This window comes from Malania oleifera, chromosome 8 (genome assembly GCF_029873635.1).
Source record: "Malania oleifera isolate guangnan ecotype guangnan chromosome 8, ASM2987363v1, whole genome shotgun sequence".
Lineage (NCBI taxonomy): Eukaryota > Viridiplantae > Streptophyta > Magnoliopsida > Santalales > Ximeniaceae > Malania > Malania oleifera.
The window spans coordinates 14,022,962-14,042,450 of record NC_080424.1 but is presented as its reverse complement, the minus strand read 5'-3'; the positions used below and the strand labels follow the sequence as shown (position 1 = coordinate 14,042,450).

The following is a 19,489-nucleotide window of genomic DNA, read 5'->3' as shown; positions in this document are numbered from 1 at the left end:
AGGCTTGGAAGTGGGGAGAGAGGGGGTCAAGGTTTCGCACCTTCAGTTTGCTGATGATGCTATCTTTTTTCTAGAGGACCATAAACCATCTCTTAAGAATATTATGAGTCTCCTTCACGTTTTTGAGAAGGTTTCTGGGCTTAAGATTAATATGGGTAAGAGCGGTATTGCAACTATCAATATGGTTGTTATGAATGTTACGAAGCTATCTGTGGAGGTGGGTTGTAGTGTTTTGGAATGGCCGCTGTCCTATCTTGGGGTTCCTTTGGGGGGTAACCCTAGATCTGCTAGCTTTTGGGATCTTGCTGTGGAAAGGGTTTTTAAGAGACTGGATGAGTGGAAAGCGACTCTTTTTTCTCTTGGTGGTAGAACTACTCTTATTTAGACCTGTCTTTCTAGTATCTTTTTATATTTTCTTTCAATTTTCAAGATTCCAGCAGGGGTTGCAAATAAGATTGAGAAGATTATGAGGGATTTCTTATGGTCGGGTGTAGGGGGTTGTAGGGATCATCTAGTTAGTTGGGGATTAGTGGGTAGGTCTAAACAGGAGGGTGGTTAGTTATTGGAAATCTGGTGTCTAAAAACACAGACCTTTTGGCTGAATGGCTTTGGCAGTTTCCACTAGAGAATTATTCGTTGTGGCATTTGGTTGTTAAAAACAAGTATGGATTAGAAGAGAATGGGTGGGATACTAATTTGAGATTTAGATGTTCTTCAGAGAGTCCGTGGAAAGCTATCTCTTAGAGTTATGCCCTCTTCATTCCCTATATTAATTCCTGGTGGACAGAAGTAGTAATATTCGATTTTGGAAAGATCCTTGGTTGGGGAATGTAGTTTTGTCCACCTCTTTTCCATGCATTTTTCGCCTAAGCTCAGGGCAAGATGAACCCCTTTCTTTCTTTTGTTGTTGACCCAGGTGGTCCTTTGCTTTCTTGGGATTTTCACTTTCGTAGATTGTTAAATGATAGAGAGATGGGAGAGCTATCCTCTTTGCTAGTTTTGTTGAATAGCTGTCATTTTTCTTTAGAGGGGGGTAGGCGATCTTGGTCTTTGGATCCTTTGGGGGTTTATTCGTGCAAATATTTTTGTGAGTTTTTGAATAGGTCAAATTTATCTTTTCCTCTCTATAGTTCCATTTGGAGGGCCAAAGTCCCCTTTAAAATTAAGGCTTTTATTTGGTTTGTTGCGCGCTTAATAGAATTAATACCAATAACTTGCTGCAGGTTAGGAGACCTTTGAAGGCTATATTTTCAGACATATGTGTTCTCTTCTTTAATTGTTCAGAATCATCATCACATTGTTTCATTCTCTGTGACCATGCTTGGAGTGTTTGGAATAAGTTATTTGGTATTTTAGGTGAATGTTGGGTGATTTCTAAGACAGTAGAGGACTTTTTGACAGTGTCTTCTGCTGGATTTGGCAGAAAAAGGAAAGGGCAGGGCTTTGGAAATGTGTTTTTTTTTTTTGCAGTCTTTTGGAGGTTGTGGATGGAGAGTAATGTGCACATTTTTCTAGAGATGAAGTCAGCTCAACTGCTGGTTTGGGAAAAGATACATTATATGGCTTCTCGTTGGTCTGTGGGACAAGGGAATGTTAAGGGGGTGAGCTTTTTTGATATTCAGCATGATTGGTGTCATGCGTTGGTGTGTTAGTTCGTGATGGTTTTTTCTCTTTTGTTCTTTAGTCTGTAGGTTGTTCTTTTGTTTATTATCTGGATCTTCCAGACTTTGTTAACTAGATGTCTTATTCTTGTACCCATATATTCTTATTATATTAATAAATTCTTCTTTTATTATAAAAAAAAACTTAATATTATATAAATTACATACATAATTTATTTAATTAGTTTTTGCAGTTATTCATTTGGTTTTTAGCTGGAAACCAAAACTGAAACTGGGAACCGAAAAACCGATCTGATGCATAATTTGGTCCAGTTTTCAGTAAAATTGGTACACCCCTGGCAATATGTCATTCCCTTTCATCCAGTCGTCATAGTCCTTGGAGTCTGGAGATGGAGGAGAAGGCAACAAATACTTGGACTTCCCTTTTGCGTTAATATACACGTGCACTGCCTGAGATTACAATGGGTAGTTGGAGGATCCAACCAATTTGATGGCTGTGATCTGTATGTTAACAATGTCAGCTGATTTTCTCTCTATAGAGGTTATCAAAACCACTCCCTGTACACTACAATCAGCTCACACCAGTATTGGGAATGAATAACACAGCAACGAAGGAGAATCAGGAAGCACACACAAGCACGACAAGCAGTTAATTGCTTGCAGCAACTAGAAGTGAGTGCGAAGTCATTGAACACCAACCAAAACCACAGGCAACTGAAACAAGATTGCGAGCAACCAAGCAATCATACAAGAACAACAACAAGCCTTAAGTCCCACTAGGTGGGGTCGGCTAAATGAATCCTTTTATGCCAATTCACCTGATCCATAGCATTTTACTGTATTAGATTAAAGGCTATTAAATTCTTTCTCACTACCTCATTCCAAGTTCTTTTAGGCCTACCCTTACCCCTTTTCATGCCAGAAACCATAACTAACTCACTCCTCCTCACAGGTGCTCTACTAGGCCTACGTTTCCAAACCAACTAAGTCGCCCTTCCTTATCTTGTTTTCAACAGGTGCTATGCCTAAATTATTGTGTATATGTTCATTTCTTAGTTTATCTTTAAAGTTAAACCACTCATCTACCTTAACATAAGCATCTTAACAACTTTCATTTTCTATACATGTTAATCAGTTGCTCAACATTCTAAACCATAAAACATAGCTGGCCTTGTAGCCATTTTATAAAACTTTTCTTTCAATTTTAAGGATATTCTACTATCACACAACACACTTGACGCACTCCTCCATTTTACCCACCCTATCTTAATTCTATGTACTACATCTTCTTCAATTTCCCGGGCACTTTGCATAATAGATCCAAGATATCTAAATCTATCAACGCTATTAATCTCTTGATCTCCTCTCTGTTGCTACTCCTTACATTATTGAAATTACATTTCATATATTCTATCTTATTCCTACTTATCCTAAACCCTTTAGACTCTAATGTAGCTCTTTAAAGTTTGAGCTTAGATCCACTCCGCTCCTACTATCATCAATCAACATGATATCATCTGCAAACAACATACACCAAGGGATATCATTTTGAATATTCCTGGTTAGTTCATCAATTACTAAAGTAAAAAGATAAGGACTCAAAGTAGAACCTTGATGTACACCTATTGTGATTGGAAATTCTCTAGAATCGCCTCCTATAGTCCTAACGCTAGTCACCATACATATCCTTAATGGCGTCTACATATTTTTACCGCAAACTCCCTTCATTTCTTACACCCACCAAAGCACTCCCTTAGGTACTCTATCATAAGCTTTCTCTAGGTCAATAAAAACCATATGCAAGTCCTCCTTCTTATCCTTAAACTTTTCCTTTAAACTTCTTAAAAGATGAATAGCTTCTATTGTTGATCTCCCAATCATAAAACCAAATTGATTTTCTGAACATCTTGATTTCTAATCTTATTCTGTGTTCAATTACACTTTCCCATAATTTCATCATATGACTTATAATCTTAATTCCTCGATAGTTATTACACTTTTGAATATCACCTTTGTTTTTATACAGAGGTACTAACGTACTTTTCCTCCATTCTTTTTTTTTTTTGTTTTTAATATTATTGAATAGTTTAGTTAACCAAATAATTCCTTTATCCCCTAAACATTTCCAAACATCAATTGGTATTTTATTTGGTCCTATAGATTTCCCACTTTTCTTCTTTTTTAATGCCATCTTAACTTCAAGGACTTTAATTTTACGAATAAATCTCCAATTTTTAATCTTCTGTTCATTTGTCTCTTCCAAGTTCAATCTTTCATTTTGATTTTCAATAAACAACTTATCAAAGTATCTCTGCCAACTCTCTTTTATGTCTTCTTCTCTAAATAAGACATTATCATTCTCATCCTTTATACATTTTACATCATATAAATATTTGCATTTTCTTTCTCTAGCTTGAGCAAGTCTATAAATGTTTTTTTTTTCCTTCTTTTGTATCTAATTCAGTATATAAAGTATCATAAGTTTTATGTTTAGCTTCATTGATAGTCTTTTTTGAATTTTTTCTCGCTTTATATTTTTCTAGGTTTGCTATATTTCTACAATTTTGCCCTATTTTATGCCAATTTCTTTTTGTCTTAACGACTTTTTGGGCTTCTTGATCCCACCACTAACTTTCTTTACTACCCAAGTATCTTCCTTTGGATTCACCTAAAACCTCTTTTGCTATCCTTATGATAGAATTCGCCATCTTATTCCAAAGAGTATTTGCATCAATGTTATCCCCTGCCATCCAATCACACTATTTGTTCATTTTATCTTTGAATTTTACTATATTATCTCCCTTCAAGTTCCACTATCTAGTCCTCTTGTGTTGATTTATGCTACTCCTCTTCCATTTTTTAATATGAATATCTAATTATAAGATTCTATGTTGTGTAGCCAAACTTTCACCTGGAATAACTTTACAATCCTTACAAGATAGACGATCTCTGTTCTTAGTTAAGAAGAAATTTATTTGGAACAATATAAGATTGAATCATTGGCCTCATTTTTATCTCCATATCCATGACCTCCATGTATCCTCTCATATCCTATATTGTCGTTGCCAATGTGGCCATTCAAATCAGCTCCTTTGAATGTCTTTTCAGACCTTCGTATCCTTTGAAAATACTATCCATAAAAAAAAGGGGGGGTGGGGGGGGAGCCCGGTGCACAAAGCTCCCGCATATGCGGGGTCTGGGGAAGAGGTGGACCACAATGGGTCTATAGTACGCAGCCTTACCTTGCATTTTTGCAAGAGGCTGTTTCCATGCCTCGAACCCGTGACTTAAATAGTAATAAGAAAAGAAATAATAAGGGAGGAGAGAATCTTACTGATGGCTGGAACTTAAAAGGTAAAGACAACTGCATGAAAAATACCCTTTGACGAGCAAAATTAATGCTTGGAATGAGAAATTGAAGAATTTAAAAGCAATGAGGGTTTGCAAGAATTATTCAGTCTAAAAATCAAGGTTTCAATCCAAAAAGTTTTGTGCAGAATCTTCACTCTCCAGTGCCCTAAAACCTCTTATTTCTTGGCCTCATTGTAAGGTTCAGAATCTTCGGATCTTTCAAGAGATGCAAGCGATGCAAAAGAAATAATGTACAGACTTCAAAATTTCGTAAACAAGATTTTGTAGTGGTTCTTTTGCTGGGTAATATCAATCTTTCTTTACTGATGAGGCTGCATCTTTATCCTCAGATAAAAAGCATCGAAGACCTTCAATGCAAGGTATCGGGAATGAGGATGGGGCTCTCTCTTGATCAACCAAGTTCGTATCTGAGATTGCTGGACAAAACCCAGAACTGAAATAGTGAAGTGCTCCACTACCCATGTGAAGATCTCACAGTAATCAGAGAAAAAGAATGAGATTCACCGCCATGGGGGACCCTAGATGGACTTAGAAAATGGGCGCTGTCTCGAGCAACCAAGCAATCATAAACACAAAATTAGAACAGCTTCATCATTCCAACAACAGCCAGAACTGCAGATCAGTGGAGTAAGTATACCTTAAACACAGCATAGCTACTCCACATTAGCAAGCCAGAATTAACAGACGGCATCCTACCAAGGATGCTGCTCAGACAAATCATGATGAAAAAGGGTCCCTGAATGACTCTCAACCAGCCAGCAAAATCAAAGGATTCAGATTTGAGAATTAATTTGGGGAAACCAGGGGGAAAAAAAGATGGAAAACAGGGTATTTAAAGAAACAGCTTTGATAAATCAGATTTAGAGGTGATTAATGCTCTGATACCATGTGGTGAAGTTAGGGATGGAGGAGAGAGGAAGAAAAGAAGAATAAAATTCGAGGATTCAAATTTGAGAATTAAATAGGAGAAGATAACCAAAAAAAAGAGACATAGAGTATTAAAGGGAACAGCTCTGGTAAATCAGATTCAGAGGTGATTAGTGCTCTGATACTATGTTGTAAAGTTAGAGATGGAGGAAAGAAGAGGATAAGGAGAGCAAATAAAAAAAATCAAGAGAAAGAATGATGCATTAGTTTCTTGGAGAGTTACGTACAGCTCGAGGTCTGCCCTCTTATATATTATCTATAATAAAGTCTTGAGGACAAAAATTTCCCTATAAACACAACCTACAACCACAACAACAACAACAACAAGTAGCCTTAAGTCCCACGAGGTGCGGTTGGCTACATGAATCTTTTTCTGCCAATTTACCCAATTGAGAGCATTTTCCTCTACTAGATTAAGAGCAATTAAATCCTTCCTCACTACCTTATTCCAAAGTTATTTTAGTCCTCGCCTTGCTCCTTTTCATGATCAAAACTATAACTCACTCCCCCTCAAAGGTGCGCTACTAGGCTTGTGTTTCAAATGCCCAATCCATTTAAGCTGCCTCTCCCTTATCTTGTCATCAACAAATGCTATCCATAATTTATTGAGTATATGCTCATTCCTTAATTTAACTTTAAATGTCATGTTGCTCATCTACCTTAACTTTCGCATTTGGACAACTTTTATTTTTTGTATATATTGTTTCTTAGTTGCCTAACATTTTGAATCATAAAGCATAGCTGGCCTTATAGCCATCTTATAGAACTTTCCTTTTAATTTTGAGAGTATTCTATGATCTCACAACACGCCTGATGCACTCCTCCATTTCATCCAACTTGCTTTAACTTTAGGCATTACATCCTCTTCAATTTCCCTTTCCACTTGCATAATAGATCAAAATATCGAAATCTATTAGTGCTATTATTTTTTTGATCGCCAAGTTTAATCTTCTCTCTACTACTCTTTACATTACCAAATTTACATTTCATATATTCTGTCTTATTCCTACTTATCCTAAAACCTTTAGACTCTAAAGCGGTTCTCGAAAGTTCTAACTTAGATTCCACACCGCTCCTACTTTCATCAATCAAGACAATATTATCTGTTAGTCATCCTAGCTCGGGAGTAAATAGTCCAAGAGGGGGGGTGAATGGACTCTTTTTACTAAATTCGTATTTTTCTACAAAATAAAATACTTGACAAGATTGCAAGCAATTATATCACAATATACACAAAATAAATCATGCATAAGATAAAATAAAGTGAAGGGAGAGAAAGCTTAACACCAGAGATTTAACGTGGTTGGGCACCAAGCCTACGTCCACACCTTAGCACCAAGCCAAGGATTCCACAATCCACTATGAATACTGCTTCACCGGAGGGGCAAGCCTTACAACTTGGGTACCAAACCCTACACTCAGGAACAAATCCCTAACGTGCTCACAAAGAGCCTTTGGTTCACAAAGAACCTTTACAATGAGATGGGTATACAAATGATGCTCCTCACAATGAGCTGATTGCAATTACAAGACAAACCTCACTCTTAATCTCTCAAGTAATGATTCACACAAGATAAATGAACAAGAGAGACTTGAGCACTTGAAATGAAGAACTAAGATGCAAAGTGCTTAGGTGCTTAGGTTTTGGTATAAAATGATGTTTTTCACTAAGAATGATCAAAGACCTTCAAAACCATCCAAAACCATGTCTAAACAAGCCTAATAGCTTGTATTTATAGCCAAAGAGCCAATATGAGCGTTAACTAGCCGTTGGGAGCAAATCCCATTCAGTTGGCTCGAGTTCTAGCTGTTGGAGCGCTAGGCTCGAGGCCTCTGGTCGACTAGTCACCCCACTGGTCAACCAGTCACCCCACTAGTCGACTAGTCACTGGCAGAAAGATGTATTTTAGCTATTGGAATGGTCTGGTCTACCATTCCCTTGGTTTGGTCGACTAGGGCTTTGAATTAGAAAAAGTCGTCAGCATAAAAGTTGTGGGATTTTTTCTTAACTTTCCATAGACACCAAGATCGTCTTTTTTGAACTTTTCTAGAAAAAAGTTATGCCCTAAATACCGAAGGGTGTTCAGGACTTGAGGTGCACTACGTTAATCAACGATTGCTCTGTTTTTTTTTTTTTTGTCAAAAAGCCTTTTAATGACTTAAAACATTTTTGGACAAAAGTATATGAATTATATTAAGTCTAATGAAGGTTAATAATTGTCCAAGTGAGTTTCCATTTGAATATAAGATATCTTGATTAATAAAACACATTTGGAAAACCATTTTGATATCTTATATACTTTTATGTCCTTTATTGAAAATATGCTTGACTTTTCTTGAAGCTTTAGGACATAAAGCTCGTTTTAACAAATCCAGGACTAAGTATGTAAAAGATTGTAAAACCAAGATGTTTAAAACTTATCCCTTCGAAAAACAATTTTGAGTTTAGGATTCTTTTGACAAACTCTTTGAGTTAACTTTGAAAACCGTGAATGTTGAGTTTGTTGACTTTAGGTGAAATCCTATAAACTCATGTGTCCTAGTATCCATGTGCAATTGCTCAACTCTTGCTCAGAAATCATGCAAGAATAAAAACCGCAAGAATTACAAAATACACTACCTCAAACACACACCCATTACACATAATTAAACAAAAAACTTTCTTTGGTTGTGCTTGAGTCCTTTCCGAGTGAGTGTCCATTTGATCTTCCTGTTTGAACGTCAATTCAGTCCGATCTTTGCCTTTGGTCCAGTACTTCATGAACGTGTACTAAACATGATCTGCAAAGATGGGAAATACTATGATAGGTTAATATCATCAAAATATATAAACATGATTATGTAGCCCCCAAGCTAACATCATCTACAAACAACATACATCAAGGGATCTCATTTTGAATATTGTTAGTGAGTCATTCAATCACTATGGTAAAAAGATAAGAACTCAAAGTAGAACCTTGATGTACACCTATTGTGATTGAAAAATCTCTAGATTTCCCTTCTACAATCCTATTGCTAGTCATTACTCTATCAACATATCCTTAATGACTTCAGTATATCTATTGCATACCCCCTTCTTTTCTAAGAACCACCAAACAACTTCACTACATATTTTATCATACGCCTTCTCTAGGTCAATAAAAACCATATGCAAGACCCTATTCTTTTCCATAAACTTTTACGCTAATCTTCTTAAAAGATAAATGGCTTTTGTTTTGACCTCCTTAGCATAAAACCAAATTGATTCTCTAAAACCCTCATTTCTAGTGCTATTCTTTGTTCGATTACCCCTTCCCATAGTTTCATAGTTTGATTGATAGTTTTAATTTTGCGATAGTTATTACAATTTTGAATCTCGCCTTTGTTTTTGTATAAAGGTATTAACGTGCTTTTTCTCTATTCCTTCAACATTTTCTTGGATTTTATAATAGTGTTGAATAAATTAGTTAACCATATACTTCCTTTATTAATAAACATTTCCAAACTTCAATTGGTATGTTGTTTGGTCCTATAGATTTCCCACTTCTCATATTTTTTAAACCCATCTTACCTTCAAGAACTCTAATTTTGCAAATAAATCTCCTATTTTTAATCTTTTCCTTATTTGTCACTTCCAAATTCAAGCTTTCATTTTAGTTTTTATTAAAAAAATTATCAAAGTATCTTTGCCACCTCTTTTTTATGTCTTCTTCTTTAGTTAAGACATTATCATTCTTGTCCTTTATACATTTTACATTACCCAAATCTTTGCATTTTTTTTTTATCTAGCTCTAGCTAATTCATAAATATCTCTGTCTCCTCCTTTTGTATCTAGTCTAGTATATACAAAATCATAAGCTCTATATTTAGCTTCAATAATAGTTTTTTTTGCATTTTTTCTTGCCTCTTTATACTTTTCAAGGTTTTTTTTTTCTATATTTCTACAACTTTGCAAAAGAAATTCATTAGATAGAATAAGAATGTAGAATTTGGAGTCTAGTTTCTTTTGTCTTAACGACTTTTTGGACTTCTTGATCCCACCACCAATGTTCTTTACTACCAAAGTATCTTCCTTTGAAAACCTAAAATCTCTTTTGCTATCTTTGTGATAGAGTTAGCCATCCTATTCCAAATAGTATTTGCATCTACCTTACCCTCTAATCTCCAATCACACTATTTGATCAGTTTATCTTTGAATTTTACTACATTTTCTCCTTTCAAGCTCCACCATCTAGTCCTCTTCTGTTGATTTATGTTATTCTTTCTCCTCCATTTTTAGTATTTATATCTAATACTTGGACTTTTTATTGTGTTGTCAAACTTTCACCTAGGATAACTTTACAATCCTTACAAAGATGATCCCCCTTCCTACTTTAGAAGAAGTCCATTTGTATTTTATATTGCCTACTCTTGAAAATTATTAAGTGTTCTTTTTTATAAAGCAAGTATTCAATATTACCAAATTGTAAGACATGGAAAAAACTAAAACTGTATCACCTCACCAGCTTCATTTTATTTCCATATCCATGGCCTCCATGTATCCTCTCATAACCTATATTATCCTTTTTTATGTGTCTATTCAAATCAAATCCTATGAATGTCTTTGCAGGCATTGCCTTGTAAAATACTATTCATATCTTTCCAAAATTGTCTTTTAAGGTTTTTTGCTAAGCATATTTGGGGAGCATATGCACTAATAGCATTTACCATCTCTAGGCCTAGAGCTATCTTGATTTTAATGATCCTATCTCCTATTCTTGTAACATCTAATACATTATCTTTTAGGTCTTTGTCTAATATGATTCCCACCTCGTTTTTATGTTTCTATTTTCTAGTGAACCAAAGTTTAAATTTTGATTTTTCAATTTCTTTAGCTTTCTCCCCTACCCTTTATCTTTGAAGACAAATTAAGTTAATTTTCCTTCTAAACATTGTTTCCACTATTTCCCTGTTTTTTTCTTGTACGTGTCCTTATATTCCATGTTTCTAACCTAATCCTAATTTCTTGTGCTAACTTCTTGGCCCTCTCCCTTTTATATTAACCCAGTATATTCCTTTGACCTAGGTGGATTTGGTAAGGATTCATGATATAAGGATCTAGCAAGTTTTAACCTAGCTGTCAGCTACCCAACACAACCTTTTGCTCCTTTATCCGGGCCTGGGACCAGCTGTGTGTATGAAGATAATTTGTGTGACATAGGTGAAGTGCAAGTTTGAGTTTTTCTTTAATTTTTTTAAAAAAAAAAATTTATGCAAACTTATTTCATATTGGAAATAAAGTAAAAAATAAAAACCCACACAACCTACCCTAGGCGATCTAAACTTAATTCAAAACTAATCTACAATAAGAAGTCCACTAAAATCCTACCTTGCGTCTAGTTCACAATTATTAAAATAACATATTCTCTTCTAACACCCCCCCTCAAGATGGAGGTGTATAAATATCTGCTCCAACTTGTAACAAACACTAAACAAGGTGGGCTTAACTAACATAGAAACATCACCTAACTAATTGACATATTTCACAAAGGGAGTCCTCATGACCTTCTTCAACACAACATCCCTCACAAAATGACAGTCAACTTTTATGTGCTTTGTCCTTTCATAAAACATTGGATTTCTAGAAATATAAATGGCAAGTTGATCGTCACAAAACACATCTATTGGCTTCGTTACCAAGAATCTCATCTTTGACTTTAGAGATGTTAGCCACTTAAGCTCTCTCATAGTATGGACCATAGCTCGATAGTCTGCTTCAACACTAGTTCTTGCTATAGTAGTTTGTTTCTTGCTATGCCAAGTAACAAGATTATGTCCTAAAACTTTGCAATATCCAATGGTAGACCTTTGATGATCAATAGTCTAGCCTAATCTACATTTGAGTACCCCACATCTCACAATTTTTGTTACATTTATATGTCAAAGCTTTTCGGGGCGGGCCTTTGAGATATTGCAAAATCCTACGAACAACATCCCAATGTGGTTGTTGGGATTTTCCGTTGACTGACTCACCACCCCTTCTGCAAAAAGATATGTTAGGTCTAGTGACAATCAAGTAGATCAACTTGCCAACCAACTGCCTATATCGACGTTTGTCTTCGAAGTTTGGTCCAACATCCCTAGACAACTTCATTTTTGGATTCGTAGGAGTACCAACTGGTTTAGCTCCCAACAAACCAGCCCCACTTAGCAAGCCCGACGTATGTTTTTGCTGAGATAGATTCAATCCTTTCTTACACCGTACAATCTCTATACCAAGAAAGTAACATAGAATACTCAAGTACTTGATTTGAAATTTTCCTTGAAGCCATTGCTTACCATCAACAATCCCACTATGGTCGTCAATGATGATGATATTGTCAACATAAACTACTAAAAGTACCACTCTTGTCTCAGTTTTGTGGACATAAATTGAATGATTAGAGTGGCATTAGATAAAGTCAAATGCACGATTCAACACTAAATTTGTCAAACCAGGTTCAAGGAGATTGTATAAGACCATAAATGGCCTTATGCAACCTGCATACTTTACCTTCCTCCCCTTGGGCAACATACTTGGGAGGTTGCTCCATGCATACTTGCTCCTACAAATCTTCATACAAGAAGGCATTCTTCACATCCAATTAATTTTAAGGGCCAATCAAAATTAATTGCCGATGAGATCAATACACAAATAGAATTTAATTGAGCAATCGAAGAGATGGTCTCAAAATAATCAATACAATACGTTTGGATGTGCCCCTTGGCAACCAATTGAGGCTTAAGTCGGTCAATAGAGCTGTGGAAGATATTTGATGGTGTAGATCCAACGACACCTAGCCAACTCTTTACCAGGATGAAAATTCACCAAGTCTTATGCCCCTCAAGTGGTCTAGGCATCCATTTGTACATCCATTGCATGCTTCCACCCAGGGTTTGCTAGTGCATCAACATGCGAGGAAGGAATGGAAACTGAGGAAATAGATGGGGCAAAAGAACGGATAGGACTAGGAAGGTGAAGAACTAAACATGATGAGCGATAGAATAAGCAACCAAGGATTGTTGAGCACATGTTTGAGTACCTTTCTGGTGAACAATGGGCATATCCAAGCCACATTGGGATGGATCTCCAAAACTAGAAGTTGAAATAGTGATGGGAAGAGATGCACCTACATGGTGGTACTAATGTCTATGCTTGTTTTCCATTGTTCAAAAACCTTTAATTGTTTATGCGGATCAGTGCATTTGGAAGAGGGGTAGTCTTTGTAGAAGATCTCTCAAGAGGGATAAGGGTAGAAAAAAGAGGATTGACCCAAAAGGTGGGGACCATAAATTGTTGATGGAATCAAAATAGATTCATCCAAGGAGGAAGCGACATTGGAAAAATAGGGTGCCCCTCCCCCCCCACCCCAAAAAAAGGTGACATTGACACTAACATATTTTCTACAAGTGTGGGGGTCATAACATCTATATCTTTTTTGAGTTCTCGACTATCCAATAAGAAACATTCAACAACACAAGGAGGGAACTTGTCTTGACCAGTATGTGGAACATGAAACAAAACATGTGCACCTAAAGACACGAGGCACAATGGAAACTTGGATGTTTCTGGGTACGTGATGGAGAAGGGAGTTTCTCCCCCTAGAACACTTGAGAGCATCCTAAGAGCAAAAATCAAGTTGTAAGAAGAGCATTAGTCCAAAAGGTTTTAGGAACATGCCTATGAAGGAGTTGAGACTGCTTTTTCAAGTGATGTCTATTTTTTATTTAGCCACTCCATACTATTGAGGGTATGTAATACATGATGTTTGATGAATAATCCATTTTGCCAAGCAAAAAGACTGAAGCTCATTTTGAACAAATTCAAGTGCATTTTTTTTCCCGATAGAAAAAGAAATTCATTAGATAAAGATAGAATTTACAAGCAGAACAAAGGACATCTCCTAAATGAAGTTTGATAATCCTAATGAAAACCAAAAAAGAAAATTGCAAAAATAAGAAATGATAAAAGAAACTCAAGATGCCCTAGGAAGAGGCTTCCAGTCGTGCTGAACTTCTAAAACACACATCCCCTTAAAATTTCCATAGCTCATACATGATAAAGAAGCCATAAAAAAAATATTTTCCCACACCAACCAATATGGCAACTTCTTTCCTGCAAATATAAGTGCATTACGTTCCTTCTACAACCCCCAAAACACTGCAATATAGCCCAATTCCATAATGCAATTCCTTCTTCCTTCCAAACCCCACAAAAGAAATTGCCAAGAACTCCTCCACTGATCTAGGACAAACCCAACTTTCTTCAAAGTAATTGAATAACTTGTTCCAAACCTTCCATGCATAATCGCAGTGCAGGAAAAGGTGTGAAACAGACTATGAACAATTAAAGCAAAAAATGCAAATTTCAAGAATGAGAGCCTTTAAAGGTCTCCTCATTTGCAACAAGTCATTAGTATTTATCCTATTAAGAACAACCAACCAAAGAAACACTTTGATTTTAGGGGGAATTTTGACCTTCCATATAACCTTCTAAAGTGGAAAAGAGAAATTTGTCCCAACCAAGTATTCAAAGAAAGATTTACAATAATAGACTCCCGAAGAATCCAACAACCAATATCGGCTATCATTTTCAAAAGGTACCATACAACTATTCAACATAATCAATAAAGAAGATAACTCAGTAGTTTCCTTATCATTCAAGGCTCCTTGAAATGGAAATCCCAAGAGGGTAAAAGACCATCCAAGTCTCTAAACAAAGAAAGGGGATCATTTTGCTTTAAGCTCAAACAAAAAAGGCGAGGAAAAGAGGTGGACGAAACAACATTCCCCATCCTAGGTCTTTCCAAAAATGGATATTACAGCCCTTACACAAAACAAATTTATTATGGAGAATAAAGAGAGGGTAAATATGAAATATAGCTTTCCACGGACTTTCCGAAGAACATCTAAAACCCAAATTAGTATCCTATCCATTCCCATCATGCCCAAATTTACTTTTGATAACTTTATGCTTCAAGGAAGAAACCTCTAGCGGGAATCGCCAGATCCACTTAGCCAGAAGAGTCATGTTCCTAGACACCAAATTTCCAAGACCCAGACCACCCTCTCTCTTAGTCCTACAAACCACCTCCCAACTCACCAAATGATCCCTAGAACCTGCTACCCCTAACCAAAGAAAATCTCGCATAATTCTCTCAATACTACTAGCGACTCCCTTTGGAATTTTAAAAATAAAAAGAAAATACAACAGAATACTAGAAAGACAAGTTTGAATTAGATTAATCCTCCCTCCCAAAGAAAAAGGGCTCCCTTCCACCCATCTAAATGCTTGGACACTCTCTCCACCATAGGATCCCAAAAACTAGATGATCTAGGATTACCTCTCAAAGGAACCCCTGGATAGGACAATGGTCAACCTAGTTCAATGCACCCAACTTCCATGGCTAAATCCCTAAGACACTCTGCAGGCACATTAATAGCTGCAATACAACTCTTAACCAAGTTAATCTTGTGCCCCGAAACCCTTTCAAAGATTTTAAGGAGCCCACAATATTAATGAAACAAGGCTTATGATCCTCTAGAAAAAAGATAGTATCATCCGCAAACTGAAGGTACGACACCTAATCTCCTCCCTACCCACTTTAAGGCTTTTCACTAAACCTCTATCTACCGTCCTTTCAACCATCCTACTAAAATCATCAGCCACTAGCACAAACAAGAATGGAGAAAGAGGATCTCCTTGTCTAATCCCCCTCTTGGTCTTGAAACTAGATTTGGGCTCACCATTCATGATCACTGCAAAATTCACATTAGACGTACAACAATTCATCCATCTATGCCATCTCTTTCCAACCCCTTACAAAAATCTTATCCATAAAGTTCCAACTCACTTTGTCGTAAGCTTTTTTGAAGTCCTACTTAAAAACAAGCCCCTTTTTCTTCCCCGTCATATCCTCAATAGTTTCACTCACAATCAGGATTGCATCCACAATCTGCAAAATTCAAGTGCATTATCAGATCGAAAAATTTAAATATTGATGCCAAACTAAATTTTTATTTCCTAGTAGAATCAAGTAAATACGTTCAAAAATTCAGACCTATCTTTTAACAAATAGATCAAGGTCATACATGAAAAATCATTCACAAAGGACACAAAATATTGAGGACTAGTCAAATTCTTAACTCTACATGGACCCAACTATTTGAAAGAATAAGAGAAAACAATGATTTAATGCTCTACTTGACTCTAGACGGAAAGGATGTTTTGATATCCTTCCTCAATTGACATGTAGAACACTCAAAACGAGAAACAAACTTGAACATAGGGAAAACCTGTTGTAGTTTTTGAAGGGATGGATGACCCAAATGAGCATGCCACTAATGAAGAAAAACTCCATGTGTAGAAATTGAAGAAGTCGTATTAAAAGAATTGGACCCACCATGATCATCATAGAAATAGCATGGGTCATCCTTCTCAAGCCCTCCACCAATCCTCTTCTTTGTTCGAAGATCTTGAATGACACAATGGGAAGGAAAAAAGGTCATAGAACAGTTATGAGACTCAGTTAATTGACTAATTGATAGCAGGTTCATGGAAAGTTTAGACACATATAACACATACAGAAAAGGAATAGAAGGAATTGAGAAAATATTGCCAGGACTGGAAACCGGTGTAGTAACTTTAGAGTGTAAACTTGTGGGGTTCAAAGACAAACAAATTGGGATACCTGTCATACGGGAGGAGGCACTTGAATCTATAACCCAAGGTGAGGAGGATGGAGAGGCAAGAAGCTCAATTGTATCTAAATGGGCCACAATAGCACTAGATGTAAAAGATTGAGTTTGGAGTTCTTGAACCATGCAAAGATTGTTAAACTCCTCTTGGGACACTCTGGATGATGTACTCAACTCCCTAGTGGAGTGGCCAGCTCCGTTTGCAAGAGACTTATTGGCCCAAGCTAGTTCCCCAGAAAGATCCCAACAATGACTAATGGTATGATTTTCCTTGCCACAATGTGTGCAAATGCGAGAATTGCCGTGACGAATTCCTTGCCGTATTACACGACCAATGCCACAACCACAATCCTAACCTTGTCCTCATCCTCCAAAACTTCCCCTACTACAGTTAGAGGGAGTTAGTATATGTACCTGACTTATCATGGGAAGGAGCTTGAGAAGTTAGGCAGCACACACACAGAGAGCACTTTCAGGACTTCAAAAAACCAGAACTTACAACGCTTAAAACTCTCCAAAATTCAGAAATTCTTTAGGCAGCTACGACTGCAGAACTGGGCTTACAATGTCGTAGGAGGAATTTCTTACCCACCAAGAACAGGGCAGACCACCGCAAAGTACTGTAAGCATTTTATAAACAACCTGGCAGCTGCTCTAGGCATTGTCGCTGGCAGCAACTGGAAATGAATGCAGAGAACAGGAAATAAATATTTGAACACCAATGAAACCGACCAGCAATTGATACAGGATTGCAAGCAATCAATCATGGATACACATCTTCAAAACAGCATCATCAGCAAACTGCAAATAGAGTGATAGAGGAGCAGCAGTAGCAGCAGCATACGAGAAATAGAGTATAACTGAGTTCACATCAGCAGATCACCATGAAAACACACAGCTTCCTGCCAAGGATGCTGCACGGCCTAAGCCAGAGGGAGGGTGTCCTTGAGCGACTTTCAAACCAACCAGAAAATCATATTTGAGGACTTATTTGGGAGGATAAAGTAAAAAAAAATGAACAACTGATTATCAAAACCAATTCAAATAAATCTTGAAGGTGATCAATGCTCTGACACCATGTTGTAAAGTTAGAGATGGAGGAGAGAAGAAGTGAAGGAGGGAAGAGAAGAGGAGAAGAAGAGAAAAAGAGAGGAAAAAAACTGATCGGTAGTTTCTTGGAGTTTATGTACGGCTCCAGGTCTGCTCTCTTATATATAATGATAAAGTCTTAAGGACAAAAATAGCCCCATTAACACAACCTAGTTATTAAAATAACATATTCTGTTCTAACAAATATGAAGGACAAAATACCCCCACTCGCACACCCTAATTTCTGAAATAACATATTCTCTTTTAACATAGATTATGACAAAGTATTGTTCAAAATTGTATTGTCTTTCTTCGCACAAATCTAAATCCAAGCCTTACAACCCATGATCCCAAAAAATACCTCATATAATTTTTGGAAAATGTAAAAACAAGTTTTCTTGTTTTGTAATTATTTTAAAATCTAGTGATAAAAGATGAAAAATTGTTTTGCATTTATTTTCGACCTTTTTAATACAAATTTTGGAAAACAAAAGAATAAGCAATTATATAATTCTTTGTAAAACTAAAAATGGAAAATGGAAAATGGTTTCCACAACTTAATGAGCCCTAAGATTTTATGCCCTAAGATTTTATGTAAAGTGGTAATTATTATTATTATTTTTATTATTATTATTATTATTATTTAAAATGATAAGATTCAAACTCAACTTGCATAACTTTGTATTTTGTTTTTTTTTATGTAAAGTGGTAATTATTATTATTATTATTATTATTATTATTATTTTTATTATTATTATTATTATTATTATTATTTTAAATGATAAGATTCAAACTCAACTTGCATAACTTTGTATTTTGTTTTGTCACTTATCCTTTTCTTTTGGTTTATGTATCATGCCTTTTTCAATTAGTTTCTTTATTTGATTTCCTATTATCAAATATAATTGTTCATTTTAGGAGGAATATTGGAGAAGGCCTATGATGGAGACATGGAGTGCTTAGGGAAGTTTGTGGTGATTTATTTTTTTATTTTTTAAAAGAGTATGTAGTAGGTTTATAGTTGTCATTAAGGATATGGAGAATAAAGTAATGACTAGTGTTAGGACTATTGGTGGGGAGTTTGGGGAATTTTCAATCACCAAAGCTATACATCTGCTTTACGTCTTCATCTGTTTGCATTAGTAAAAGATGATTTTACACGGAATATTCGAAATGAGGTTCATGTTGCTTGCAGGTGCGCATGTCTTGATTGATTAAACTAGAGGTGGAGTAGAATATTAGGTTGAATTATGGAGAGAAATTTTACAGTCTATAGGTTTTGAGATAAGTAGAAATAGGAGAAAATACAAAAAGGGTAATTTTAGTCAATTAATAGTAAAGAAAAGATACAATTGTATTGTCAAGAAATTTTTAGCACTAGCAGAGTTTGATACGTTGGATCTGTTATGCAAGCTGAAGTAGATATTGAGTAAGATGTATTACATAGAGCTGAAGTGGGTTGGGTAAAATGGAGAAGTGTTTCCGGCATGTTGTTAGATTGTAGAATACCCTTAAAATTGAGAGGAAAGTTTTATAGGATGACTTTAAGATCAGTTATGTTGTATGGATCAGAATATTTGGCAAGTAAGAAACAACATCTAAAGAGTATAAGTTTCTGAAACAAGAACACTAAGGTGGATGAATGGCACTACTTTGGCAGATATATTAAGTGATGAAAAATATTCATAGTGCATATAGAAGATAAGATAGGGGAGGGTGGTTAAGATGGTCTAGTTACTTGTAACTGAGGCCAAATAACACACTAGTGATGCGGAATGAGCTGG

At 36.0% G+C, this 19,489-nt stretch overlaps 1 protein-coding gene across 2 annotated transcripts in view; it reads left to right on the top strand.

The window, feature by feature from the left end:
* The window catches only part of LOC131162323 (uncharacterized), a 75,968-nt gene that overhangs the window by 26,156 nt on the left and 30,323 nt on the right, over nucleotides 1–19,489 (top strand). The gene's annotated exons all lie outside the window — the stretch shown is intronic.